Genomic DNA, 24,785 nt, shown 5'->3' with positions numbered 1-24,785 from the left:
ATCAATAATCCAAGGCTCTCATACATTTAATTGGAGCACAGCTTTTTCTTGTTCAGTCATTAGTGCTAAGGAAAATAAGTGGTGGAATACTTGTCTTCCTTGGTTGTGTTTGAGTATCATCCCAGATTATAGAACTTTACACTCTTCAGGAGTTATGGTGTATTTCTCTGTTCAGCCATCAGGAACGGTGGAGTTTTTAATTGACAATATTGGACAGAATCACAGTGCTGAAGAGAGATTTGAGGGATGTCACCCTTCACTAGTATTTTCTATTAGTTCAGTTTCTAATGTGTAACACTTATTTGAAGAGCTACTAATGAAATACAAGTGAGGAGGCCAGATTGTCACCTTTCTTTCCTGCTGAGTTCATGACATTCACAGAAACCAGGATGTGTTTGTATTTCTATGCTTCCAGACTTGAATTTATATAGGATAAACCATTTAGCAGTCAACTCACTTTATGTAACAAACAAAAATTTTCTGAAGTAAAATCTGCCTTAGGCTAAAAGATTTTTCTTTTTCTTTTTGGTAAAATGAAGTTAAAATTATTTATGGTCAAGACTCTATAAAAGGTGAATTAAGAACAGGAACAGAACATTTGGAATTACAGAGGATGTACCTGTAGTTTTAAATGTAAAGTATATTTTATAATTAAAACCAGAGAAGCCTGGAGGAGGTAAAATTCTGGTTATTTAAAAATGATCACATCATCTTATTTTGAAACCTCTGTATGCTTAGGATTTTCAGATAGAAAGGGTTTGTGGAGTTTTTCATTAACAAGGAATTTGTACGTATCCTGGCAGCTAGCATTAATCAGGGATACCCAAATAATTCTTCTTTTGTATTGAGGGAATCTCATGGAGTATAAACCACCAAAGACATTTTTATACAAGTGGAAATGCAAAAATACCTTTTTACAGACCTGAACATTTAAAGTGAGAGGGCTGCATTAGGTGTTTATGGTGCATAGCCAATAGTGGAATTTAAGGTACAGTTTTCTTGTGATCGAAAAGCTGGTGATATATGGCAATTCTTTTTTCTGATATTCCAATTGCAAGTAAATATATTATTATAAATGCAAGAAATAAACACTAGTCATTTGCTAATCAATTTGTTGTGTACTTAATACATTTTAAGGACAAGTGCATAAATACTCTGAGTAAATGAAGCAAGGCAATTTTATTGTCTCCTTAAGGCTGATATGAGCCACTGGAAATAGTGAAGACTTTGGTCATGCTTTTTGCAAATAAATGTATAAAATATCATCTCCTAAATATGTATGAGTAACATAGTGCATTGCTTGATAGGATGGTGAACATAAAGATGTCAAAGAAAAGCTCAGTCTAACAGAGAAAAATAACTAAAAATTACAAGAAGGCATTAGTGTCAAAATGCAGCTTGGGCCTTCTATGGGTTTTTAAAGAGACAGGAGTTTTTAATGTTCCTCTGAGCACTGGTGCAAAAAGGCACCAGTTATGGCCCAGGTGATGCTGGCAGGTGCCTTGTCTGAACCCAGCCCCTGAGTGCTCCCCTGCCAGCCCCTGGGGCACAGTGCCTCCACTCCATCCTCGTCCTGCTGGGCTTCCTGCCTTGCACTCCCAGCTGCACTGGGGACTGGAATCAACAGAGAACTGTTATTTATGCAGCAGAGAACTATTTATGCAATAGTAAATCTGGAGGCTTGGACCAAGTTCAAGGTCTGGGCACAGGATGGGGACAAGAATGTGGTGCAGTCCTGTGCAGAGGGACCTGAGAAGAATCTTTACCTCAGGGTTGCCAGGTATTTCAGTGCTATAGCCTTTTCCTCCTGTTGCATAGAAAGCTGTTAATAAAGAAATTATGATGTTATTTTATAAGTATTAAGACAGTTAATCTGTCAGAATTTTGGTTGTGATAAAATTACTATTCATCTAAAATGAATATATTTTTTCTTCCTGGTTTAATTAAAAGCCCACTATACAGGACTGCTAGTTACCCTACAATTAAATTCCTTTCAGTTTGATCTCTCTCATTTGGGGACTTCTTATCCAAACTCCAGATTTCTGTATGCCCTCAGAATACATTTAATACTAAATATAGAACAAGGTCATGATCAGACTTGGCTAGTCTTTAACATTTTCAAAAAGATTTTTCAGAAGGCTGAAATTGTTAGATGTAGCTTGATAATTCTGCTTTTTCTCTGAGATGAATAAAGCTAGCTCTTCAAAAGCATGACACAATCTAATCTTTTGATGTCCCTTAACTCCAAAGAAAATGAAATCTTTCCGGAGGGAGGTCCAAAGAAACTCCAGAAAGAATTTGGAAGACCTTTGAAAATGATAACCAGCTGGTCATGAAGCAGCAGGCTGCTACTACATGAAAGTGTTGCAAAGCTAATAATAACCTGGAAATAATGGCTAGTGAGCCTATGCTTTCAGAATATCTGGCTGAGTACATCCCCTTCATCTGATACCCAAGTATTTCAGCTTAGAGACCACCTGTGCAAATCATCTGGAGTGGGAGGTATAGAGACTCGCTGTGCAGATTGTTCCTCACACTAAATAACCCCAGCTACCACATCTTTGGGTCAGTGGCTTCTGACATACAATATAAAAGACTATGTTGTTCTTGTTTAAAAGGAGCTCTATGCATAGACAGAGAAAGATACTCCTCTCTTTAAAAGATGGAAAGATAAATAAAATTACTTAAAAAATGACATTTTGACTGAGTATGCTCAGAAAATGGTATGCTTTATTTAAATGCCTGTTCTTGTGGTACTTTGGCTCAGACAGGACACACATGTGTGGGAAGACATATTTAAGACCTCAAGGCTTACATCAAGGCTGAATAATTCAATATTTGTTGCATTACCCATATGAAATAGGGGACTGCTAAATGTTATTCCATAGACTGGCTCTTCCAGCCTCCAAGAGACTTAGGTCATGTGTGCACCATGTAACATTTATACTGTGGAAGGAGAAAGATCTGTCCTGAATTAGGCCAGAAAGCTGTATGGTACAGACATTGCTAGCTCTTATCTATCCAATACAGAATATTGATAAATATTGTAGAAAGAGGGAGCTGCTTCCATTTTAACTAAATTAGTCCTTTTTACTCTAAAACAAGTTTGTCTTTGCACAGTGCTCAGCTGTATCATGTAGCCCAATTCACCTGTAATACCCATTCTTGTTAATTTGCCCCAGTGGTAATAAACACAAAGGAAAGCCCAGAGTAATTAATAGAAATGCAGTTGGCTTTACTGTGCATCTTTACAATGAAGGTATTGTGTCACTTAATTTTTTCTGCTAGCACTAAAATCTCCCATTCTGCACTGAAATGCATGTGAGAGCCTGGCCTGTCACTCTGCTGTGTTTGTCAGGTAGGGGAAGGCTAATCTGGAAAGCTCAGGACTTGTTCTTCCTTGCTGACCAGCCAGTCTCTGCTATGCAGGTATTATTTTGGACTGGATATATCACCTCCAAGATGTGTTTTGGGCTGTCTTCTGAAGAGCATGCCTCAATTTGAAGCCAGAGATATTGGGTGATGGGTCAGAAATGAGCCCCTCACCAGATCCTAAGCAAGGTCTCATCCCCAGAAAGGAGGAGGGGATGAGAGAACAATAAATTACAATTTACAACTCTGCAACCAGCATAAACTGTGTTATGTGGGTGCTTTGAATGACAGCGACGTCGCTGTAAAGGGGCCAGAAATCTTGGCTGCAACACCTCAGCTCTTTCACTGAATAAACAGTGCCACAAAAGCTGCTGGGCTGAGTGCTTGAAAACTAAACAGATACTGTGGCAAATTTAAGTTGTAAGGAGAAAAGGTTTCTTGATGTGACTGCTGAGCACTGAGAAAATGCAAGCAGACTAGCATGCATTGTAAAATGCTTTGAAATAAGCAAGTGAATAATAAATGGCTAAGGAACTAAAGAGACAAAGGAGAAGGGGCAAAAAAAGAAAATGAGCAACTGAATAATAAGTGAGAAATAGAGGAGACCTAAAGGGAAAGTGAACACAAGCAAAGATAAATGCATTTATGAACTAGAGAGTGCAGAAAGAAGAGTGAGAACTGATTTCTCACAGAATTAGAGTCCCTCAGAGCCATAATTTCAAACCAAGGTACCCAGAATTTAATATCTAAACCTAAATGTCAACACTAAAAGCAGAGGTCTGATTTCAAAAGCAATACAGACCTCGCTGGTGTAAATTGATACAGCATTGAAGCCAAGGGAGACTTCATTTCTCCTTACCACTACCTGCAAGAAGATTGTAGCAAGGTGAAGGTTGGGCTCTTCTCCTGGGAAGGAAGGGACAGGACAAGAGGAAATGGTCCCACGTTGTGCCAGGGGAGGCTGAGGTTGGATATCAGGAAGAATTTCTTCACTGAAAGTTGGTTCATCATTGGAATGGACTGCCCAGGGAGGTGGTGGGGTCACCATCCCTGGAAGTGTTTGAGAAACAGCTGGACCAGAGTGCCATGGGCTGGGTGACAAAGGGGCCAAGCCTTCCTCTCAGAGTGAGTGACAAAGCCTTTTTTTGAAAGAGAGTGACAAAGCCTTCCTCTCAGAGTGAGTGACAAAGCCTTCCTCTCAAAGGTTGGACTTGATCTTGGAGTTCTTTTCCAACCTTGATTATTCTATGATTTTGATAAACAAATAGATCCGTATGTTTGAAAGGAAAAGAAAATATGTAAAGCAATTTAACCACTCAAATGGAAGTTAATATTTTGGAACAGGAACACAAGGACTGTTTTGTTAACTTTAATTGGCCTCTTTATCCTTTCTTTTGAAAAGGAAAATTGGTCAGACCTCCTTTTATAATATGATATCTGTAAATACAAGGTAGGTTTTTTAGACATATTGAATGAATGACTCTGAAATCCATCACTGTTGAATTGGAGGAGTAAAAGTGATCAGTGCAAGGATCACTAATTTGCTTTCAGAACAGTAAAGGGAAGTGTTTCACCAGATGCATATTGTATAGATTGTCAGTGTTACTGGGGGAATTAAAACATGGTGGGAAATATGTTTAGTCACTGTGCCAATACTCCGGCAGGGGCAAGACAGAATTGTTTTTTAGAAATATTTATTTCTTCAATATTAACTGAGGTTTCACCAAATTAAACTCAGGTGTACCATGTGTATTTTGTATATTTACAAATGTAAAAGCAGGAATATAAGATGGATGTGGCAGAAAGCCAGACAGGAATGAAGCTGCAAAAAATTTGAGAAAAGCATTAGGATTAAGCAGCTTTAATTATAGCACTATTTGCTTTGTTCCACTAGGATCCTTAATCAAAACAAAACACTTTTTTCCCTTGATCCTTCATTGTTATTGCATGCACACATATATGTGCAACAGTTAATTAGTGTAAAAGCACAGAGCTTGTTTTCTCCCTGTCTAATCTTTGATTGTGATTAATGAAGAATATAAAATAATGTGCCTGTTAAAGCAGGAAACATCTTTATATTCAAAGCAAAATCAAAGTTGCATGTATGTGCTTTACAGCACATCTTCAATGTCTTCTCTTTGAGAAGCAATCTCTCTGTAACAAAGTTTTTACCAGCTTGGAATGTACTCTGGCAATAAAAGCTTGAAAGAAATACTTCTGGACTTCAGTAAGGCTTTTGATATGCTATCACCTGGGAAATCATGCTCATGGAATAAGGATGAGGAGGAAAAAGCTAGTGTGACCAAAGAAGTGCTTGAGAGGAGATGATGGAGGTATATGGAAGGGTGCTTTCCAAAATGGATGAGTTCCCTAAAGATCTGTATTGGAGTGGTCCAAAGAAGTAATAAAATAGTATGGTGAGGAAACTGACTGGGGGGAAAAAGCAAGCTGGAAGGCTTTATTAAGGTAATACACATATTAGAAATAACACTAGTCATTAATGCACATCCAAGGTTTAATCACTCTTCAACTGTGCAACAAAGAGTTCTAAAGACTGGAGGTTCTCATGGTTTGCTGATGAGTATATCGGAATGAATATTTATGCATCCCAGACAATTTGGAATCATGAGTGTGCCAAGGGCTGGGATGAGCACACTGTGGCCTTACTGTGTGTCTGACAATCTGGTCCAGGTAGGTGTGCATAGAGCTAAAGCTGTCCATGCCCCAAGCAGGGCTCAGTTCTCACCTGGAGTGCTGCATTGAGCTCCTGAGCCCTGTGCAGGGGTAGGAGCTGTGCCCAGCAGGGGCTGCAGCAGGGCTGGCAGGGGCTGCCCTGGCTGGGCTCCCTGGGGAGCTGATGGCCAGGGGGCACAGAGCAGTGGGCAGCCCTGGCAGCTCAGCCCTGGGAGCGGAGCAGGGCCCTGTCCCAGCAGTGTTACACACTCAGGCACTGATTTATCTTACTCTCTAAAGTCAAGTGGGGAGTCAAGATGTTACTGACCAGCAGGGTAACCAACCAGACTTGTTCCAAAACTTAGCTTCTGATGGATTCTTCTACTGAGGTTTAGTGTTCTGCTGTGGAGGTGACTCTAGGGTTTCCCCACTCTTTGATCTGTTCTAGAAGGGGCTCTATTGCCCCAAAACCCAGCCCATTCCCCATGCTGTATGGACTGGGTTTTGCCACTCCTGCGTCTGTACAGAGGGACCAGCAAGTGAAAGTGTCCTGTCGGACACATCTGAGCTCTGCTACGACTGAAATAAATTCAGATCAGTGTTTTACCTAAAATTATTTGATATTGCATTTATATTAATGAATGGCTTGCTGTTTGAATAAGCAGGGACTCCTTGGGCAGCACATCTTTGTTTCAGATGATTTTAGTTGCAGTTTTGGTTAGCATTGCTTATCTGCTGGTGCAGTGCTCTTTCACCTTTCACGATTGAATCTGTCATGCCTATTAACTGTCCCTTGATACAGTTTTGTGTGTCATAAAGAGCCTTGAAACTGCATTTAATGTACTTGAGGATAATCTCGATTCTTTCAACCCCCTTGTGTGCAATTTAAGGAAACAATAGTATCTGTTAAAAATTTAGAGGAGAAAAGCAGTGGATTTACAATCCCTGGGAGGAGGTTGTAAACTCTTACTGGGGTGCTTATAAAAGGACATTATCACATTTGAAAAGCAGAGGCAGTAGAAAACAACTGTCAGAGCTGTAACCTTCAGGCTGCATTTTCTCCTTGAGGAAACCAGTTTTCTATAACCTATGCTTTTTATGCAAGAAACTGCTTTTTTCTGTCTTGTTTGACTTTTTAAAATTATAATTTCCAATGTGGTGGTGGTGCAGTAGAGCAAGCACTAATAGCTTTGCAAATGGTAATCCTAACCCTGCACAGATTGGCACCCAGTGATAGCGAGTTTTTGATAGCTAGAGAGAGAATGTGAATGGTTTTGGTTTTAGGCTAGGGTAGTTGAATATGTCTGAGCCTCAGCTAGGGCTGCCATGGCTGGAAGGCAGCATAATTGCATTGCATAGCCTTCCCCAAGATAAATTAATTGTCAATCTCCAGCAAGTTTTGCTGGCCTCACTTCTGCATTGCAAAAAGGGAAACCATCACTCTTCCCATTTTGTTTTGGTGACATTAGGAGGAAAACTAAAGAGGAATGAGACAGGAAGACCGAGCCTTTCGGTGGTGTGGCTTGTTCAGGCTGTGAGTGCTGGTAATCAGGCCCAAATCAAGCACCAGAGAGGGCTGGTTGGTAGAAACACACTCTCTATAATAAATAAAGAGAACTGCTACCAGTATTGATGCAAAATAGATTCCTGTGAAGGACAGAAATGCCTCATCTGGGTACTTGTCTGTTTCCACACTTTATTGGCCATTACTCTCCTTTTTGTCTGGGCAGTTTAACTACTCACTTTTAGGCATTTAAGCCATTGCAATTATGGAGTATTTTATGCTTTGTTACCAAAATGTATTGGAAAGACAGCTGACAGTAAATAGAGGCTAATAGTGAGGATAATCAGGTGTAATTGAAATCCATCTCTGTTACAATATTAAGAAGGAAAGTAGTTGTAGCTTCAAAACTGTTAGGAGCTAGCAGAGCTGTCTGTGATTCCAATTTAGAAAACAAAAAGGATTCTATGAAAATAAATTTTTTTAATTGCTTAACTATGTTGTAGAGTAGTTGCAAATAACATGAAATGTGTATATAGTTACTAACTGAAAATTAAATAATACAAACCTTTGCCAATAAAAGCTTATAATTATACAGAGAAATAATAAAGGGTGTCTGCCCAGATACCTCATTATCTGCATGATATGGCATCATTAAATTATTTGACTAAAACAGTCCATGTGACAACAGAAAGGATTCTCATTAGTACTCTTCTATCATATTTAGGAAGAATTCTGAGATTAAAAATTTTATGTGTGAGTCAGAAAAGGATTGTACTCTCACCAGTAATTAAAATATCTCTTCAGATTTTCTGGTCTTCTAATGGTCTAATATTGAAATTCCAGCTGTGTGAAAGGCTTATATCACTTTGTAACTCTGACTTGAAAGAGATGAACATTTTTAGTGTTCAAAAAATAACAGGCTTTCAATGAAGAAGCCATTAAGTACCTTTCTTCTGTATGTTTTTCCCCCTAGTGTTTCAGTTCTTTCTAATCCTCAATTCTGTAAAAGTTAATACTGTCTATTAGTTTAATTTACATCAGATAAAGGGTGGCTTTCATAAAGCAAAGCTTTATGTGTACCTGAAGGTATTACTTGAAGTATACAACCCCTCCTGTACCTGAGATGAAATGTCTTTAATTGACACTCACAAACATTTATGTTCATCAGAAAATTCTCATTAAAAATATAGTTTACTTAAAATCAAAGAAAATATAAAGATTTAGACATCAGTAAATGTTCATGATTGACTTTCTGATAGAGAAAATTTACTGTGCTCGATTTATGAATTGGCAATCATTTTCCAAGTGAATTGACCCCTCTTTTAATTGTTTGCATAAGAATTTTTAAAAATCATTTGTTGTATTCCTCCAACTTTTTTGGTGCTTGAGTAGAAGGGCAGAATCTCCTCCCTGGTGCTGCTGGCCCCGAGCCCCTTGCTGCAGCCCAGCCTGGGACAGGCTCGGCTTCCTGGGCTGCAGGAAGAGATTTCTGGGCTTTGCTGAGCTTCTTGTGCCACTGCTTCTCACTGCTGATCAGCTTTGGTGTAACTCTAGGGCACAGATTGGCCCTGATTTTTCCTGCAATAAGTATCCTCTGCCTTCTCCATCTGTGGCACCTTTTGTAGCAAGACCCCTGTAATATTTTCCATAACACAATTTCTATCAACCCAGAGCTTTTCAAACTCTAGGAATCTGTAGACTGATACTTTTAGATTTTATGTTTATGAAATCTACTTAAAATAAAAATTGCTTCTGTTATCCTCATGTTCTTACCTGGTAGAAGCTGCATCTTGCTTTTAGGGAAGATGCAGCCAGTTCAGATCTGTTTCCCAAGGCACATGAGAGGCACATTGTTTCCTCTCTGGATCTGTGTGAGTAATTCCAGATGCACTGCATTTATGCACTAGCTGTGCAAGACAATCTTCCAGAGAATACTGATTGCTACACCCTAGAAACATCTTAGGGAGTGAACTGGAATAATGAGGATAAAGATGATATCCAATAGGTACCACACCTATTTAATTGCATTTGACCACTAAAGAATTATCATAGAGAAAAGCTGCAAATAAAATTATCAGGCAGCATCTATTTTTCTCTTTAGACAGAGACAATGGAAAGTTTTTTCTGTAATTTTGCTTTATGGCATAAAGAGGCTCTTCAGTAAGAAAAAATGCATTATTATGCATTCAAGTATTCCTTTTGACAGAAACAGCTGAAGCTTGACATCTATGTGGTCTTGAAACATGATCATGCACAGTAAGGCTCTCTGCTGGCATACCTGCAACACTTAGGGTTGCTGCAAATAATTCCATTTTTCAGTATGATGAACCCTCTAGTCTGATCATCAGAATCCTCTATTCTGAGCATGTATCATACATAAAGAAGAATCAGTTTGGTTGTAAAGATGTCTGAATCTTAACACAAATGCATTGTAAAAATGGTTACCCCAGGTAACAAGTCAATAACAGCCTGAGCCACTTAATATCTTTATTAATATATTTCCTATTTTTAGTATATTAAATATTGATATTGCCTTTTGAGGTATAGATATTTTCAATAAGTTTGCACTCTCTAACTATATAGTTGAGATAGACTCAAAGTAGGACAGTGACCTGGACACCAGACCTGCAGTGATGGTCTGAACCTCAATCTTGTAAATATCTTCAGATTAGCTGTAAAGTGAACTGAGTGAAAATCCTGGATATGAGCTCGTTATGGTTTGGAGGCAGTTGAAATTGAGGAGGTTTTTATTGTGCCTTTAGTTTATGACTCCTGATCTTTTATTTCATTAATGTTATTTTAATTAAAAATCTGAATCATTCACCAAAGTGATAAGTGTCCCTTACACAAAAAGGCTGCTTGAGTGACTTCCTCTAATAAGATTGATGTGGGAATAAGTATCATGATCTATGCCCTTAAACTGCAGTATTTCCCACATTTATATGAGGTATGACTAAATAACTGTATTTGAGCAGTTGAAAGTGCAAGCACAAGTAGAAAAGAATTAAAATGTATTTTAATTCAGAGGGTTTTCTTACAACAAGAGCTGAAATAATTGTTACCTATGCTGCTTTTGTTTGCATTCCACACATATGTGACAAGTATGGATAGTATAACTTTTTTAGGAGAAATGTGGCTTGACTGGAATAATGGCTCCTCATTAACATTCTGGTGAGAGGATATGGTTTTCTTCAGATAGTTTCATGGTTTTGCACCTATTTAAAGGTAAAACCTTGAAAGACATTTAATAGGAGCAAGTAACGCACAGTCATCAATGAGGTGACCCTTCCTTGTGTCTGAGCACAGCTGCCATTGTCAGGGCCTTTTGCTATCAAAAATTATCTAGCTTGTAAAGAATAATGACTGGGTTTTTATCTTTCAATGTGTGTATTCTTCCCTTCTGTATAGACAGTGAAAAAAATGGACGGGATCTAGAAATGAAATCAAACTTCAACTCATTGAAAAAAAAATATTATATCCACAATCTCTAAAATTGCAGTTTTGTTTTCATAACAAAATACAGGCTATTTCTTCCTTACCACTGGATTCTTTGATGTACTTCACTTATAAGTTACTATACCTTGTGGCATACCTTGAGTCCCGTGGGATTTTGTGGTTCAGACTGAGCTTTAGTCCTCTCAGATGTCCGGAGTCACTGTCTTCTCCACCTCCTTGTCTTTAATGCCTTCCCTTGTGAAGTGTCAGCTGTTCTGACTTATTTGACTTGTTATTCTAAATACTTTTTCTTCTTTTAGTCCGTTATTTTCATCACCACTGTATTCCATCCCTCCAGGGAACGCCCGATGCTTTGGGCACAGTGCTTTGCATGTGAATTAGACTATTCTGTTCTGTATGAATTTTTGTAATGTGTTTATTACCTCAGGATCCGGGCACCTCCCAGTGGTACATTAAGTAACCAAATCTGTCACAGCTTATTTGCTTCCTTATACTCTCCTTAGACTTGCAGGGGGAATATTTTCCTTTGGTATGGTTTTCTGTTGCTATTTTTGAAATATGAGACATGTTTACTTGTGCTACAGAGAGATGAAATAATTGTCTCTTGCACTTGGGGCAGAAGCATTGAGTTCTTGTATCCCAGGGATATTCACCCCAAAGTAAATTCCCAAATAAATAGAAGTCTCTGCCCAGCTTTCACAAAGGCAGAGATGTGACTTTTTTTAGTAAAAGGGTAATAATTACCACAAATGCAAATATAGAGATAGTAATTGAAATACTAATAGAAATATTATAGAAATAATACAGAAATAGCTCTTGGCTACTCAGAGAGTGCTTTTAACCCTACAATTCAAGTAAGATTTTACTGATGATCCTTAAGGAAAATAAAAAAAGACCAAATTACTAGCTTGCCATGTAGCAGTGTTTCTAAAAATGCTTCCTGGATGTTAAATCTAATTTCCGTTATAGATAATATAGTTAACAATATTGGTGAGAAAAAGGGATGAGTTTTGTTTCCTAGTACACATTCTTCTTTTATTGACTTCTCTAATACATTTAGTAGTGATTATTTTTTGTAAATGCAATCATATATGCAAGTTACAGTTTATTTGGTGAATTATCTTCAGTTGTACTGTATTGGCTTCAATTTGTCATATATTTGTGTGCAGTGGTATCATCAAACATGACATCCTCCAAATGGGAATTGCTAAAACAAAAACACAGATGAATTCTAGAAACTAATTTTTTTTTTTTAATGGACATGAGGCATTATTTGTTTTACGGATTTTTGAGTTAAAATGTTATGAGGGAAGCAATCGATTCATAGGTCTCAGAGGACTGAGTCAGAACTGGGTTTGCAATTGTTATCTGATAAGGACTGTTGATGCTATCGTCTCTCTCCATCCCCTGAATAGTGAACACGAAGGCTCTTCCTGCTCAGCAAGGCTTATTTCTGTTAGATTGGCTTCTAAACCAACCTAATGCAGGTCACAAAGTGTAGTAAATTGGCAGCTGCTCTAACTGATGAAAAAAATAATTGCAGTGTGAGGCAGGGGAAGTTCTAAACTAATTTTTCCTTAGCAGAAAATAGGTATTATCAAATGCAGAGAAAGCTATGTTAAAGTAACCTTGAATTTTTGCCTTGAAGTCAAAAGCAGCTGGAATTTTCAGTCATGGTAATGGGTACATCTGAACAGTTGCATAATGAACTCCAACATCTAAAGAAGTTTGATGCACATCCCCCACCCAATTCAAAGGTGTTATTTTTCCAGGAAGGAAGCTTGTAGAGCTGGGACTTTCATTCACACCCTTCAGAATGATGTCCTTGGGACCTTTTTAATGCTTTGATGTGGGCCAGAATGGTAAGGCTGTGTATCTGAAATTGGCACATTTTACGTTTAACTTCAGGAGCTCAAAATCAGGTCATTGTAATGTCAGAAGAGCTAACGCTGAGATCTCAGCATTAACTATGAGTATAGTCACAAAACGAAAAAAAAATAACCAGGCAATTTTGAATCTTTTCTCTCAAATTCTAGGATGTGAAGAAATATATATACAAGTTAGACTACAAAATATGAAGAGATAGTGAATTAATTATTTATACTGCTTTATGTTATGAAGGTCAGAGGCTGTTGGTGGGAAAGTAGATGTGAATTGTATCACAAGGGCATAAACAGAGTCACAGAATCACTTAGGCTGGAAAAGACCTCCAAGATTGAGCGCAGCATTTGACTGAACCTCATCAACTAAACCCAAGCTTTAAGTACCACACCCAGTTGTTTCTTGAATACCTCCAAGAATGTTGACTCCACCGCCTCCCTGGGCAGCCCCTTCCTTCACCCTTTCAGAGAAGAAATTCTTCCTGATGTCCAACCTGAGCCTCCCCTGGTGCAGCTTGGAACCAGCCTTCTTATCCTGTTGCTGTTTGCCTGGAAGAGGGGCCAACCCCCACCTGACCACAGCCCCTTTGGGGTAGTTTGAGAGAGCAATAACATCTTCCCTGGACCTCCTTTTCTGCAAGCTAAACATCCTCAGCTCCCTCAGACTTTCCTGATAGGACTTACTCTCCAGACCCTTCCCTAGTTCCATTGTCCTCTGGACACTTTCCAGCAGCTCTAAGGAACAAAATTCCTTGTTTTCTTTCATCTCTGTGATTTCCAATGACCCAATGTGAATTGTAAATACGTAGAAGATTGCTAGGCAACAAAATCTCATTGCGTATTCTTCACCAATTCTAGCAATAATGCCTTTTAAAATGCCTGCAGATTGTTTTATCACAAACTTCAGTATAATTTCCTTTCTACACGAAAGCATTTTGGTCTAGCAGAAGAAATTCTTTCAAAAACTGAGGTAAATATCTGATGCAGCTTAAGGATACACCCTGAAGCAGAACATAATATTTGCATAAGAAATGACTGACTTATCACATAAATTTTCCTGTGTAATTTGCTAGTTTGCCTCCAAGGGGCATGTAAACCTGAGAAAGAGAGAAGTCAAATGTAAAATAAGTATTTCTGCTTTTAAAAAGCTGTCTTATCTGAGGGCTTAGTATGTTGTATCCTGATAGGAAGGGGTTTGTCTCTCTGGGATACATGGAAAATTTTGTAGGCAACTTGTGCTACTTCTTAGTTGGTGCATTGAAGTTGCTCTCCCTGTATGTTATGCTGCAGCAGGGTGATATTGTTATGTCCTCTTGCTTCTTAGAAACTGAATTTCAACATCAAGGATATTAGATGACAAAAGTCTATACAATTGAATTGCCAGGAACTGGTAATGGTTTATCAGAAAATTTTATATTGTTTTAATGTAGTGTAACAAAGAAGCTATTTTAAAAAGATGGAGAACTTATACACATGAGGTGAAAATGTGAACTACATATAGTCATCCATATCATTCAAGGTGTATACAGCAAAAGATTGAAGGGAAATGGTGACTGTATGACATTAAGCATGCTCATATATAGATTACTTGGAACTGAAAATGCAGCTCTAAATTAATAACAGCAATGAAAAGAAGCATAAAAGGGATGGGCTTGTAGAGCTTGATACAAAGCATCACTGCTTTAAACATTTATTGTTTGAAACACTACTGGGTGGTGGCCAGGAAAATTGTAATCTTTGCACTCAGTATGTTGTATTAATCACATGGGTTGTTTGAGAAGAACATTGTTGGATGTCATGGGTGAACTGGGAATGTGGTGCCTCTCCTGCACTTGACAAGTGAGGGGGTTTGTGTGTGTGAGCCCATGTCCCTCCAAAATCATTAAAAAAGGACTTTAGGTTCAGTGGCCAGCAGATCAGATTCCTCCTCACTGACCATCAGAGATGTTTTTATCATTGATTCTCATTTTCTTCTCTCAGTCAATAAACTACACACAGCACTATGTAAAATTGCCCTCTCTGCTGAGGTCAAGCATCTCCCACAAGTCATCAAGTTCATGACATGAAAGGGTCAGAGGTGTTCACTGGAGAAAGGCAATGATCACCTGGGATTAATTTAAGGAACCTTGTGGTTACGAAGCACAAAGAAGGGTTTCCCTAGGAATTAAAATTTTTAAATTGATACTTATTAAATTCAGTGAAGCAAAACCAGACTCCATCACTGATCCATTTCCCTGTGCACTGTGCATATTTATTCCCATTAATTTAAAGCACTGAAAACCAGAAAGATGCTATTTTTGTAGGACTGCCCATTGTCATACACTGGAGAAAACTCATCCAACTGTCAGCATCTATTTTGGGACTCTAATCCATTTGTAAGATGCAGACTGTGTTTCCTCCTTAGTTGGTGTTTGTGCAGAACTCAGTGCACAAACGTGCAGACTCAAGGTGTTCCCAGCAGAATCTGGGGTTTACCTAAACACCACAGTAGAGAAAATGTAGCTCTTGAAGTATCTTCAAAATAGTGTTGTCATTGTGACTTATCGCAGTCTGGGCTTGTACATTTGTTGTGCTCAAACCACAGTGCTCAATAAAGAGCGGTTCTGTTGAATAACTGGAAAGAGACTTTCTGGCCAGGCTTTTGAGAGCCATGCCGTGATGGGCTCTGTTGGAAGCCATATTTTGCATCTCTTACAATAGCAGCACTTTCTGTCAGTGCCAGAACTGTTGTAGTCAGTCATCATTCATAGGAGCGTAATATCTTTGTAATGCCAAGTGGGAGAAGGACAATGACACCAGACTGCAATGCATGAAACATGCATATCCTAAACACATGGAAATATCTGTGATGCAGATGGCCATCTCCAGTCCATTTTAAAATAAGCACTTGACCGTTTGTGCATCAGAATGTGATTCACCAGACCATAACACTGTGAGATGGTACCATATAATAGTCTTTCTGTCATTAGGTTGGCCATGAAATCTCAGTGCCACCAACATATATTAACAGGCAAATGACCCACCAAAGAACAGACCTCATCTTATTAAATGAATGATAAAATTGAGCAATACCATTAAAAAAAAAAGGATGAGCAAATCAGGTAAAAATTGAGAAATACTGCGTTAATTTAGCTGTAATGACAACATAAGTCACAAATTTTGCTTTTGGAGATGTGTGAGGGAAATTACAGTGCAGTGTTGCAGATGTCAGTTCACATGTCAGCCTTGTTCTTGTAATTAAAAGGAATGTCTGCAAAACCTGAAGCAGCAGTATTATTCATATGAACGTTGAGAAAACAGATTGAATGCGGCTGAAACCAGCTCAGGCGGAAACAGAAGCTTTGTTGTTCCAGGCTGAATATATGAGCAGAGATGACAAAGTTTTAGTTGCAAAGATCACACTGGTGCCACCACAATATATACTTTATAGTATCAAAGCAGAACTCACATCTGGCTGACATGCCAAAGGTTGCTTTGCTTTGCTTTGTTTCAAAAGCTTCTATCTTTTTTTCCCTTTGCTGCGTGAGGTGGTGGCATTGCTTATCTGGGAGATGGATCTAACAGCTCTGTGGAGTGCAGTGTTCTCATGCATTGGGAGAATCCTCTGTTTGCCTGTTGTGAACAGACTGTCTGCTTTGCAATGCTCAGGTGATGTAAAGAAACCAGATCATGAAAAAATCTCTGTTTCTGAATGTCTGCCTGCACATTTCTCTCCCAGTAGTTTTCGTTCAGCAGTTCAATCTGCACTGACAACTGGCAACACAAAGCCAGATTTTTAAAAGTTTCTGTTAACCCACATGCAGATGGGGACTTCTGAATGTGCCTGGGCACAAACTCCCATGGAAGCCTGATCAGGAATAAGCTTTTGATTGTGATTCATCAGAAATCCCTTCAAACTAAGAAGTAAAGTGAGAGAAGGGTCTTATACAATGGGACAAAAGGAATATATATGTCAACTGGTTTTCTCACAGTGCAGTGCTGGGAGCCAAGCCATCTTTGGCATGGCTATAGTCTGCCTCCATCACCTGCTTTAATGTTGACTGTTCATCTTTTCAACATCTATTTCTTTCTGTTTGCTCTCATCATCTCCTTTTTGCTCCCATCCTTTCACCATGAAAGGATTAGTGTAGGTGCACATCTTTTAAACACATCCCATCCAGATTCATTTGAAACTTACCATTTCAGAAGCCTTTGAGCCTGTACTTAAATCTTTTAAATCATCTCTATACTGATCTCTGCTAGAGACCAAGCATATGATAAAAACTATGTGCTAGGGAAAATTCCTAATGCCACAGTGAAGTCAGCAGGGATGGTCCAGATCACAAACCTGTTTCCTCCTGTAAGTGCAATGATTGAAATGCCAGTCCCTGCGATTCAAGGTGGCTGAAATTGCAGAAATATGATGAACACTTGCACTAACTTTACTTGGTTTGCTTCCTGGCTGGGTTTGCTCTCATTCTGCTAGCTGAACTGAAAAAGGAAGGAAATTAGTTGGCTGGTTTTACATCAGGCAGAGATGGCAGGAAAATATACGATTTTTTTTAAATGTAAATTTTCTATTTTGTAGTCCTCAAAATTTATGTTGTTGAAAGTACTGTTCAAAATCCATCACTGTAATTCTGCAGGAACACATAGAGTTTTGTGCAAAGCTAAATTTTATCAGTTTCCTCTACAAATTGTTTTTCCTAGGGTGTATAAATCCTACCAAGCAGGAGTTGCAAAAAGGAATGTGGGTGGCACACTCTTTCTATTCCTGTACCATCATGGTTCATACTGCCTGAATTTATTCATCTGCATTTTCCTCTGGTTTAAAACCTGGTTCCAAATTTTCATGACACTTTGAAAAAATCCAGAAATAAGCTTTTTTTTCCCGATCTTTTTAATAATTTTTGCAGACTGTTCAAATACTTTATGCTCAGTCTTGCAGAACTTTTTATTAAATACTTTTCTTCAGTAAAATATTTTTATCTTTCCCCAGTCAAGGGAAAATGTCCATCTGAGGTCTTTTCTTTCAGTAGTTCTTGTCTTTGGAGACAGGTATTTATTTGAATATAATTGCATCGTTTCAATGCTTACCAATATTCTCCACTGATCATTAGCAGTGAATCCCTTTCCTAAACTGACACACACTGATTCACTGAGAGCTGAAATGTTCTTCTTCCTGCTTCAAATTAAACCAGAAAAACTTTCTTGCTTAGTCTCATTGGAATATCGAATTGATTAATAGAAATGTACTTTGCAGAACATCTGCCCCTGACAACTGGGCTGCAAAGGGATGCCATGCCCATGCAGAGAGTACAGCTGGGTGTGCTGATGTCAGCTCCTCCACTGGCCAATAACACTTTCTGTAATCCAGTAATTTTTCTTCTACTATGTATAGCTACACTATGGTCACTATTCTGCCTGCACAGGTTAAGAGATACTTTCTGTATCTGAGAGTTGTTACAAACCATCAGCCTTCCTCCAGCTCACCTTCACTTTCCACACAGGTGAAGTCACTTATGAACTACTGATAGTGATGATGATGATGATTATTATTATTATCATTATTGTTGTTATCCTGAAAGTACAACCATCTCTGATTGGGATCTCTTAGATCAAAGTAATAGAAAACTGACAGTGGAAGAAAACTCTAGAATGAGGCTCCCTTTTATGTATTCTCAAGTGATTTTTGCTATTTCATGGTACCTCATGCAGTTTGGTTTGTGACTGCCCTGTGACCCAGTATGGATAACCCAGTAATTATTACAGTACACCTTAGCATCCTGGGAGGTCCACTGGGGCTGAGGGTGGCAGGAAGATTTCCTAGCTGAATGTAATGAAATAATGAAACAGGAAAATCTGGTTCATGTGCAGAGCTATCTGGAATACAGACAGCCAACTCAGTCCTGCTATAAATTTTTAAGTTCAGTCCTCTCAGGTGGGAAAAGATAGGAACAATTTCTACCCACTATCCAATTATCAGCAAATGAGACTGCAGTCTGTGAAAAGGCAAAGCATTCTAACAAGCTTGAAAAAAGGCTTTTACCCCCACCTTTACCATTAACTCTTTTTATATCTTCATGTCTACCTCTTTCTATTATTCTTTTGGTTTTTACCACACTGTGACAAGAATAGCAGTGTATAAATGCTACATCATGAACACCAAAAAGCATTTTCTCTTAGAAACTACATCCTGTTTATGCCTGGTAAATTAGTATATTAATTTGGGTATCAAAAGTGTCATAGAATATCTTGGGTTGGAAAGGACTTAAAGATCAATAATTACATGAAGAAGAAAACCTTTAGGAAGAGGTGTCACAAATATTTTCTTATATAAAAAAGGTTTTCTTGTAATCATAGTAGACTAACCTGAGAAAAATATTTCTCTCCCCATTTATTGTTTATCCAAGCATCTCATTCTCAGACCATTTAAAAAGTCATGCCAGATAGACAGAACTCCAAGTTTTGCTGAGTGCAAGTAAAATAAGTCCATTGCCTGAAGCTGATATGAAGGGAACCTGAACAGGAGATACAGTTATACCAGTTGGGGGGTACAGTTATAAAATTGCACATTTCAAATAGAAGACAAATACTTTCAGGACCACTTTCTCAAAAAACCTCATTTTTTCAATACTTCAGTGCACAATAGTGAACAAAATAATAAACCAAATAGGACCAGAAGAAGATTTCCTTTACAACAAAGGAAATTAACCACATTGCAAAAGAGGTTTGGGTTGATTCCAGTAATATAATGAAATGTGTATTTTTAACCACCACTTTTTACATTTTCCTTTTTGACCTAATACTGGGGTAGAGAACTTTAATTAAAATGGATTACTGTCAGTGAGCCCAAGCACAGGGACAGAAAGATTAGGAAGCAGCAGGCAACGAAGGAAGAGCATAATAACCAGAGACAGACGCAGGTTTCAGAGGGAAAAAAAGTACCATAGCTACCACCTTAAATTCTCCTGTAGCAGCTTTCTACTGAATAAATAAAAGAAGGTACATTATAAAAGGCTACACAGGTCAAAATATGAGTTTACTTTTAATTGGAAGACTTTATCATCTTCTGCAAGATTTAATTGCTTAAACTTTTAGTGGCTTAAAATCTATATTAAACGGAAGGCAGGGGAAAATAAAGGGAATAGCTAAAAGAACAAGTCATGTATATGGATGGAAAAAAAAGTGGCTCTCCTAATTTTGGAAGTGAAATAGTATCATTAAACAAAGCAGATTAATAATTCATATATGAATTTATTATTGTTTTGTAGTGTGAAACCAAACAAGCCAGATTTCAAAATAAAAGATAAGCCATGCCTATCAGTGGGAAAAATGAAATGAAGGATTTGAATTTCAAAAAGATGAGTTTTAATTCTTTCTCATGTGACCTAACATCTCTAGAACATTAGGAGCTTTGCAATAGTCATGGGAAATTATGGTCTTCACCTTCCACAGGTACATAACAAAGAATATTAATTGGAAAATGAGTTTTGTTTTCCTTTCCCTCCCATGGTTTATCCAGATACATTAGATAAAATTCCTGTCTAAATAGGAGAAAACTCTGTTGGGTTCTGTTTTTCTGGTTGGGGTTTGCTTTGGTATTTTTTTAGCTAATAAATGCAAGTAATACGACTCTGGTGTCTACATCAAGTATAGTGACACATAAGATACACAAATAACAGGTTAGTTTGCATTCATTTTATGTTTGTCGCTAGTATTTTCCAATATTTTTGTCAAAATGTCTGAAAACACACCACTTTTGTCACTGGCACACTGCTCTCTCACTGACCTGAGCAGAGAATGTAAGGGATATTTTAGTCCTGGGAAAACCCAGAGGAAAACTATTGTTAGTTTCTGTCTGAATATTATACACAGTTGTGGCGCATTAATTCGGGATCAGACCAATAGCCACTGTTTTCTGCACTGATTTTACTTACAATATTATTTTCTGGCATCTTCAGGAAGAGCAGCACCAGATCCCCACGAGGTGTAGGGGGGATACAGTGGAATTGGGCTGCATGCACAGCTGTGAATGGGCTGTGCCTGCAGAACCCCGTGGCAGTACAGAGAAGTTTGTCTCCGCCAGACCTTGGGGGGAAGAAATGGAGCTGGCAGACACCCTAGGGACAGGAGCCTGCCAGATGAGGGAATCCATGTAGTCACCCCCACTTTGGGACATTAAAGGGTGTTGCTGACAATGTGTGACAGGTCACTTATGAATACCAGACAGGGAAATGGTGTTTTTGGAGGAGTGTCATCACAGCACTCCTCTGCAGCAGAATTTCATTTTTGCTTTGAATAGCTCCACAAACTTTGATGGAAATTTCTTCTTCTGCTGAGATGTGCAGAGGCACCCCTCTGCTCGTGTCCAGGATCACCCACTCAGAACCAGAGCATGCAATTTTCCTGTCACTGCAACCACTAGAAGGGATTGGTGGGGCTGTGAATGCAGTTACAGAGAAGGTTTGTGTTCTACGATTTCTCTAGAAATCTCACTCATTTTTTCATCCTCTTGGTTCTTTGCACACATTATTTTTAAAGGAATAATGCAAATCATCGCTGCCTTACAAGAGCTTCTTTCATGAGCTCTCTGAAAAGGAAGTATAGCTCACAGTAGCCCATATTTGTCATTTTCTGGGACTGGTAAACCCATGTCCTGTTTTACAGCATGCTCTGATTTCATGTAGTAGGTCTTAAGCTTAGATTGGACCCCAAAATCTGACTAATAATTCATTAATAAATTACTAGATGTATAAAATTGGTGAAGAGGTGACAGCAGCAACAGAATCTACATAACTCCTGTGTGAAACCATGAAATTAAAATATATCAGGTCAAACCTGCAGAAAATAAGTCAAGTAACCCTACAGCACTGAACAGCCAAACCAAATATCTTTGCACTGGCACGTCAGAAATTTGATTTATTGTAGTTTTTCTTAAACCTATGTTCAGGCTGTTGAGTGTGGAGAGAGAGAGAAAGAAATCTTTTCAGTGGTCATAGGGACTCTTCAGTGATACAACACTCACTATAGTAACTCTTTCTTAAAACAGTTTCTTGTAGGTTTGAAAAGTCATCACATCTTTCCATTTAGCCCCCAATAAAGATCAAAGTCAACATTCAGTTCTCACAATATGAGTGGCTGTTTGTGATAGAAAATCAAATTCAGTTATTAGTTTAGTACAATTATTAAAATAGAGCTACCCTTTTTTCTGAACTGGGGCGACAGCATATTCATTCATATTTCAGAAATTTCAATATTTTATAAAAGGTCTACATAGCTAAGTGTCTTCAGTGGCATATTTAGAAATATCACTGGGCATGAAAGCTGAAATTAAAGACATGGTGAGATTTACATCTCATATTGAAAAGCAGCTCATCATAAATACCCCTGGTTGCTGTAGTTAGCTCTACCAGCCTTCAGGTGGGTCAGTGAAACACTGAACTCTGCAGAAAAAGCATTTTAAATACTTGCAATTTTATTTGTTACAGATTTTAATGTTTGTGATGACTATATTACAGCAGAGTAGCTGAAAAGCTGACTTGGTGCTCAGGGCATTTCTGGCTTCTCTGCCTGATTGATTTTGCTGCCCTGTTTTGGCCTGGAATGAGCAGTTGCACCATAATTGCACAAATTCCTGGAGCTAGCAACACATGTTATATGCTGTTGGAAAGTGTGAAATCCACACTTTCCAGTGCTAATAGTTATTTGTTTATTTTTAATTTCCTGGTTCATGAAGTGCAACTCCCCTTCAGACTGTACTGCTGCCTGCTTGCTGTGGCCTGCAGTTGTCCAGATTTCTAATTGTCTCCTCTCACATTGAGGGAAAACTCAAGGGGAAATATTTCAGAAGTACTGATTCCAAAGCTGCCATTTCCATTTTTGAATTTTTCCTTCCGTTGGATTTATAACTTGATAGCCAGAAACATAAGAGAATGTCACCTTATTAAAATAAAAAGAGAATTAGGTCGAGTCCCTTCAAGAGTCTGCCATTCTTAGTTAATGTCCAGGTTAAGACTCCTCTTGTTTTCATACAGAACGTGATCCAACCATTTTTTCCTTCAGTTAATCTGCCTTTCCATGAGCTCCTTAGAGTAAAACAGTAACATGCTAATATTCTTTTGGTTTCATGGCCAAATATGGGTATTTCTCCAGGCTCATTCATTACTATTCATCTAATAGCTACTTTAAGGTTTATGAGAAAAAGTAAAACCTACCATAGGGATAATCTCAAATATGGCAAGCAGCTTTTGCCAAATGGTTCACAGCAGCTCTGCAATTATCTTATTGCTTTATTTCTCAGAAGGGAAACACTCTTTCCTCAAGCTTTTGCTGTAAAAACTGTGGAACTCTGAAAAATTACTTCTATTTTAAAGGTCTGATTTCACATGAAAATTATATGCATTGCAAATGTTTTCTTGGCAATTTACTTGTCATAAATGCCTATTGTGCTGAAAAACTCTACATGGAATTGGATGTATTTATTCTGCATGTGCTTAGGAATTTGTAAAAAAGACACAATGACAATAAAAATAGAAATATTATGACTCTCTGAAAACCCCCAGATACAATGATTGTCTTCAACTCAAATGCAGCTTTCTGAGGTCTGTGTAAACCAGGCTTCCTAGCAGGGATTAGGTACATGCCATTGTACTTTCATAATGAGGAGAGCACTGAACCAAACACAAATATTGTGCAGTATTGAGAGAAGACATTCAGAGCTGCTGCACATAAAATAATGCAGCTAAGAGCACATAAGGCTCACAAGACTGCTGTGTTTGGGCCATTATCACTCTGAATGCAAAGCTTAGCTTTGTTGTTTAAAACCTACTCTGAAAAGAGTTGCAATGGCCCACCCTCTGCTCCAGTTCAAAGCCTGCACCCAGAGAGTTCCTTGGGAAATCCTTCCCAGCTTTTGGAGGGAAATGTGCCCGAGGGGCAGTGGCTCTGGTGTAAAATCTGAAATAACTTGATTTTCACATTTCTGCTGAAGTCAGCCTGAATCCAGCCCTCAGCATTTTCACTTGCCTGGGGGGAAGCACAGCAGCCTCTGAAGGGGAGAGTCCTTCCTGGCACTAGCAGGACAGAAATGCAAATATTTTCACCCAGGCTGGTGAAAGCTCTCTGAATGGGTTTCATTTTCAGCTGTCTGTCACTGAAACACTCTCAGTTTTTAATTGTAAAATTATTAGCTGGGTGGAATGGGCTGCCAGGGAGAGTGGTGAGGTCAATGTCCCTGGCAGTGTTTAAATGACACACGGATGTGACACGTAGTGACAGGGCTGGGATAAAGGCTGGATGTGATGATCTTAAAGGTTTTTCCCAATCTAAATAAGTGTGTGACTTCAGTGCAGTTGCTCCTGACAGACTGCACTGCTGTGTGGACAGATGCAGGGTGGGGGTGGTTGCACATGCACTCACAGGAGTGCTCTGGTTTCTGTTATGCTCCTTTTCCAAATGCTAAAAATTAATGGGTTTCCTCCCTACAGTCTTGGGAGCATCCCATTTGCTTAGGAGAAAGTAGAGGCACACAAATAGAGCTTGAGAGGGGTATTACTATTATTTGATTAAAATTGCTTGGGAATTTTTCAGTAAAAAATGCTAGAAGCTGTTTGTTCACTAAAACTAATAATTTTTCCTCAGAAAACAGTCCTCTGGGTAATCTGTTGTAACAAATTATTTCATTTAAATGTATAATTCTGATGTTTTTTGCATGGAATATACTAAGAGGTCTAAGGTAGAATTAAACATTTTGTTAGGAAGCAATTTTGAGGGTAATTTGATGATACAGGACGACTGAAGTAAAGATCTCAAGGAGTGCTGAGTTCGAGGGGGCTCCAGACTGCTCTGTAATTACCGAGCTGAGGCCCCTGCTCAGCCCCCCTCGGCTGGTTTGGATGCTGTACCTGAGGCACAGCACA

This window comes from Fringilla coelebs (genome assembly GCF_963513975.1).
Source record: "Fringilla coelebs genome assembly, chromosome: 9".
NCBI lineage: Eukaryota > Metazoa > Chordata > Aves > Passeriformes > Fringillidae > Fringilla > Fringilla coelebs.
The sequence above is the reverse complement of the archived record's forward strand: the minus strand, read 5'-3'. Positions refer to the sequence as shown.